The 5807-nt window shown below is 38.6% G+C and overlaps 1 protein-coding gene across 4 annotated transcripts in view; it reads left to right on the top strand.

The window, feature by feature from the left end:
- Positions 1 to 5807, top strand: part of LOC106471432 (solute carrier organic anion transporter family member 4A1-like) — a 67901-nt gene that overhangs the window by 46977 nt on the left and 15117 nt on the right. For 2 of the 4 annotated variants that reach the window (XM_022400045.1, XM_022400044.1), the window contains exon 2: positions 2464 to 2580. The exons of the other annotated variants lie outside the window; for them this stretch is intronic. The gene's annotated coding sequence lies outside the window, so the exon portion shown is untranslated. The remainder of the gene's footprint in view (positions 1 to 2463; positions 2581 to 5807) is intronic. 4 annotated transcript variants of the gene reach the window in all.

Here is a 5807-nt window from a genome sequence, read left to right as displayed (position 1 = left end):
TTAAAGAAATGAAAAAAGTTCCTACCCCCCCCCCCCCCCGGTACGGTGGTTAACGGGGTCTTTAAGGGTTAATATGGTACAAGATGTATTTAGTAGTTTGTCTGGCAGTGTTGAGAACACCTAACTAATGGCGTAGTCAACCTCTTGGGGCGAGATATACGATAGTATATATCACCTACGACTTATTTTATACACAATAGAGACGCGTGTAGTGAGTGTAATGATCAGTTAGACTCTATGACAACAATTTAATGTGGACGGGTATCTTGTAGTCTGTTTGGGGTAGAGGGTACACAGTGGACGGGTATCTTCCAGTCTGTGTGGGGTAGAGGGTACACAGTGGACGGGTATCTTCCAGTTTGTGTGGGGTAGAGGGTACACAGTGGACGGGTATCTTCCAGTCTGTGTGGGGTAGAGGGTACACAGTGGACGGGTATCTTCCAGTCTGTGTGGGGTAGAGGGTACACAGTGGACGGGTATCTTCCAGTCTGTGTGGGGTAGAGGGTACACAGTGGACGGGTATCTTCCAGTCTGTTAACGTGTATTACTACTAATACTCCTACCTATGATTATTCTTAACGTGTATATTACTACTAATACTCCTACCTATGATTATTCCTAACGCATGTATTACTACTAATACTCCTACCTATGATTATTCCTAACGCATGTATTACTACTAATACTCCTACCTATGAATAACCGGATCTGTAATGAATTTGTTATTTTGGCCTTATATATTTAAGACAGGAAGTTTTTAAATTTTCAGAAAAAACAAACAAAAAAAAACGTTTCACAAGTGGTTATTCTTACAAATAACTTGGTGAACTTTATAAATATTTCTGGTCCACCTTTTATGTGCATTTATACATTTGGTTAATTATATTTTAATTTTTATGCACAATACCTTTATGGTAAAGTCTCAAACTATGCTTACACCTATGATTATTATAAGGAGCATGAGTAAGTAAGTATGAGTAAGTGGTTAGCGTGGTCGTACTGTGAATTCGAGGGTTTCCGCATAAACCCGCTACGCACTTTGCGGCCGTGGGTGCGTTGTAAGAGTGAGAGTCAGGTCCCACTATTCGATTAGAAAAGGGTAACCCGTGAACGGAGGTGGGTGGTGTTGACAATCTGCGTTCCCTGCAGTCCGTAAATTCAAAATGAGGGACAATTATACGCAGACAGCCCTTTGCGAGACAATTTTGAAACAAAAATCGAACACTGACGAACGAGCTTACGAAAGGAACTAAATGGTTACTTCGTTAGCTACTGCTATGAAAACATTATTTTTACACCCAGACTATCCCCACGTAACACCCAGACTATCCCCACGTAACACCCAGACTATCCCCATGTTACACCCAGACTATCCCCATGTTACACCCAGACTATGCCCACGTAACACCCAGACTATCCACATGTTACACTCAGACTATCTCCATGTTACACCCAGACTATCCCCATGTAACACCCAGACTATCCCCACGTAACACCCAGACTATCCCCATGTTACACCCAGACTATCCCCATGTAACACCCAGACTATCCCCATGTAACACCCAGACTATCCCCATGTTACACACAGACTATCCCCATGTATGAATAATCATCGCCAAGTTAACTTGTTAAGATGTGGATAACAATGGTTTAGACTATTATAAATATAATGAAGCGTAGGTTAATATCACTACAACACAAACAACGAGAGCTGAACACCAAACACGTGTAGCATGATAAGAATAAATTATCATATTTATAGTTACTCTGAGAAAAACCTTCAAAAATTTCTGCTTAGATGATATCACAGCAACATTGATATAATTTTATACCTTATATATAAAGAATAGAAAGGTCACTGTAGATAGACAGATATTTGTAAACATACTGAGTTTTGTTTGAAACGCTTAACTTGTGCAGTGATGAAAAAGGTTGATTTCTTTACCAAATTTTAGGAAATTTCAGGATACGAGCGTTTCTTTTACTCTGCCAGTAAAGCGTGTCAAATTTGTCTTTTTTTTTTTCTATATCTATAAGAGAATGTTTTACTTGGAAGGAAGGATATATTATAATGAAACCGGTTGGTAATATTTAGTTTATCAATAGATCCGACCTTGAGGTGTAACGCGGTCGCAACAGAATGTTTTTGTACAGAGCTTCGGATTGGAGCATGACTTTCGTTTCCAGTTGCTGCCGGCTTTTAGACTTCTTACGTCCTAGTAACGAAAAGAAATAAACAAGACTTGATAGAAATGTATTTATCATTAAAGTTTAGGAAGGACGTCTGCATTGCTTACACTGTATTATCACAAAAACTCGAGTCTTATGTTCACGACAAAGTTGCGACGTGGCCTCACCCTGGTGGAAAATGTTTTAACCTGAATACATACTTCTCATAAACGACTTTTAACCTTCAACTTAATTTGATTGTTTTTTTAATGGGTGATGTTTTTTTTTTTTTAGATCCACACTTCAATAGCACACAACAACTATGATTCCAACAGTTTAACAGCTCAGCTACGCACAGAACACTCTAGTGACTTAACGTAGTAATTATAAGTCATGGGTCTTGTGTAATTGGTAAGTTTCCAGTGTTCCTGCTTTTGTTGAATGTATCCGTTTTCTGTTTCATATTTATATATATTCACAGCGTGAAACTAAATCTGCATTATGGTATAGAACAGCAATCTTTTTTTGACTGATGTTGTTTGTTGTTAAACACAAAGCTTTACAATGGGTTATATGTGCTATACTCATTGCAGGCATCGAACCCCAATTTTTAACATTATAAGTCCTTGGAATTATGTCACCAGGTGGGACAGCGATAAGTCTTCGGATTTACAACGCTAAAATCAGAGGTTTGATTCCCCTCGGTGGACACAGCAGATAGCCCGATGTGGCTTTGCTATTACAAACACACACTCACCCTTGGAATTATCGCTGAATCATTGCGGGGGGGGGGGGGATAGTTTTAACGGAACTACCCTTAAATTGATCCTCGTTCATCTGAGTACTTCACTTTTGTAGTAGTAGGTCTAACAAAGCCAATGTTGTTCCTAGTGAGTCTGTTAGGCTTAACAACACCAATGTTGTCCCTAGTGAGTCTGTTAGGCTTAACAACACCAATGTTATCCCTAGTAAGTCTGTTAGGTTTAAAAACACTGATGTTGTCTCTGGTGAGTCTCTTAGGTTTAAAAACACCGTTGTTGTCTCTGGTGAGTCTGTTGGGTTTAATAACGCCGATGTTGTTCCTAGTGAGTCTGTTAGGTTAAAAAACACCGATGTTGTCCTTAGTGAGTCTGTTAAGTTTAAAAAACCTATGTTGTCCCTAACGAGTCTGTTAGACTTAACGACACCGATGTAGTCTCTAGTAAGCCTATTTGCTCTCATCTCGCTTCTGTCTTTACATTGTTTTTTCTTTATATATTATGAACCGTATTATCACTATATTTTCACAAGCCAAATGTCATAGATACAGAGTGTCGTACTAAAGGCAAGCATGGTCAGTGTGGTTAATGGGCGCTAGACCCGTCCCACCAAACATGCTCGCCCTTTCGGCCGTGGGGCATTATAACTTGACGATCAATCCCACTATTCGCTGTTAAAAGAGTAGCCGAAGAGCTGGCGGTGGGTGGTGATGACTAGCTGCCTTCCCTCTAGTCTTCCACTGCTAAATTATGGATGGCTAACGCAGATAGCCCTCGTGCAGGTTTGCGCGAACTTCTAAAACAAACCCAACCAAACTAAAGGCAAAGCAGACTGCAGCTTCAATGGTAAAGCAGAAGTAACTCAAATCACTGCTAATAATAAGCGATCTTGAGCGAACCAATCACAGAGACTGGTTGTGTTGCCACCACAGCTGCTTTCTTTTACCAATAGGTCATTTATCTTATTCATTTGTTTTATGTTATTATAACTTGGTGTTCGCAGGTTGGGAATCAATAGCAAAGCAAACCACAGTAATAAAACTAAAGAAGGTAGTAAGATTTGGTTCTTTTTTTGTAGTGTATATACAGACCCTGTTTTAAGTCAAAATAAGCTACTTTCATCGGGGAAGAGACCAATCAGCTGTTAGCTTCCTAGAACTGGACTTGACTAAAGTACCCTTAAACAGATCCTCATTCATCCGAGTACCCCACTTCTGCAGTAGTAGGTCTAACAACGCCGATGTTGTCCCTAGTGAGTTGTTAAGCCTAACAACACCGATGTTGTCCTTAATGAGTCTGTTAGGCTTAAAAACACCAATGTTGTACCTAGTGAATCTGTTAGGTCTAACAACGCCGATGTTGTCCCTAGTGAGTTGTTAAGCCTAACAACACCAATGTTGCCCTTAATGAGTCTGTTAGGCTTAAAAATACCAATGTTGTACCTAGTGAATCTGTTAGGTCTAACAACGCCGATGTTGTCCCTAGTGAGTTGTTAAGCCTAACAACACCGATGTTGTCCTTAATGAGTCTGTTATGCTTAAAAACACCAATGTTGTACCTAGTGAATCTGTTTGGTCTAACAACGCCGATGTTGTCCCTAGTGAGTTGTTAAGCCTAACAACACCGATGTTGTCCTTAATGAGTCTGTTAGGCTTAAAAACACCGATGTTGTCCCTAGTGAGTCCGTTAGGCTTTAGAAAAGCGATGTTGTACTTGTGAATGAAACTGAGAATAGGAACAATTATTTTGATAAAACTTGCCTTCTATGTTCGAGTTAGTTATACAGAGAATTAAACGTGATAATTTGGGGGACGTGGCAAATTTAATCTATGCTCTTACAATTCACCCACGGCTTAAAGTGCTGAGAATGTTTTGTAATAACGAACGGATTCGAACCCGACCCGCTAGTTCCTAAATCCATAGCTCTACCAAATACGTCGAAGGACGTGTATCCCACGCAGTGCCCCCAAGGTTCAGAGGGAATCTTGAAAGTTTATAATGTAAAATTCAGGGTTCGACCCCTGCTGTTGGCACAGCACAATTACTTTAGTATCTGAAAGCTACTTAAAAATTCGCTTGAATAAAGAATATTTATGCCAAGAAAAAACATAAAATACATAAATAAACGCAATGGCATTGCATCATAAACAAAAGAAAAAATAGTTTCCAGTGTAAGTTTCACTAAACTACCACAACTACTGTTGTCAGATTCTGATACGAACTTTACTGATGTACAAATATTTTTCCCCAGACAAATGGTTTTGAAACCTTCGTAATCAGAAGACGAACTCTATAATCTAGCCTTTCAGCAGGACACGCACGTGACTCAAATAACGATGTACACGCTCGAGTCACGTTGTCTGCTACAAAGTATTTCTGGGTTAATATTTATGACTTTATATATTGGTGTTTTATTACTAAATCAACAAGAAAGACTTATATTGATGAATAAAAATGTTTTCAATAAGTTTAGTAATTAACTGATATTGAAACGTGGTTGTTATTTGTTTTTAAGAAAATGTTCTATAACGGTTGTAAATTCGTCTCTGGCTTATGTTTCTTTTTAATCTTCTTTTAAAAACGTTATTCAATTTCCAGTTTTTTATACCGTCTGATCGAAAAGTTTTAGGAAACGATTTACAGGTGTGTTTGTGTTTTTTTTTAATTATAAAAACTGGAAAGATGTACCAACCTTAGAGATTTCCATATTCCTTGCACTTTGCAACAATGACATTAACTAACACTTTTAACTATACAGTTTCCTTGCACTTTGCAACAATGACATTAACTAACACTTTTACTATACAGTTTCCTTGCACTTTGCAACAATGACATTAACTAACACTTTTATTATACAGTTTCCTTGCACTTTGCAACAAT

Source organism: Limulus polyphemus, unplaced genomic scaffold (genome assembly GCF_000517525.1).
Source record: "Limulus polyphemus unplaced genomic scaffold, Limulus_polyphemus-2.1.2 Scaffold4621, whole genome shotgun sequence".
Lineage (NCBI taxonomy): Eukaryota > Metazoa > Arthropoda > Merostomata > Xiphosura > Limulidae > Limulus > Limulus polyphemus.
This window is presented reverse-complemented; position numbering and strand designations above follow the sequence as displayed.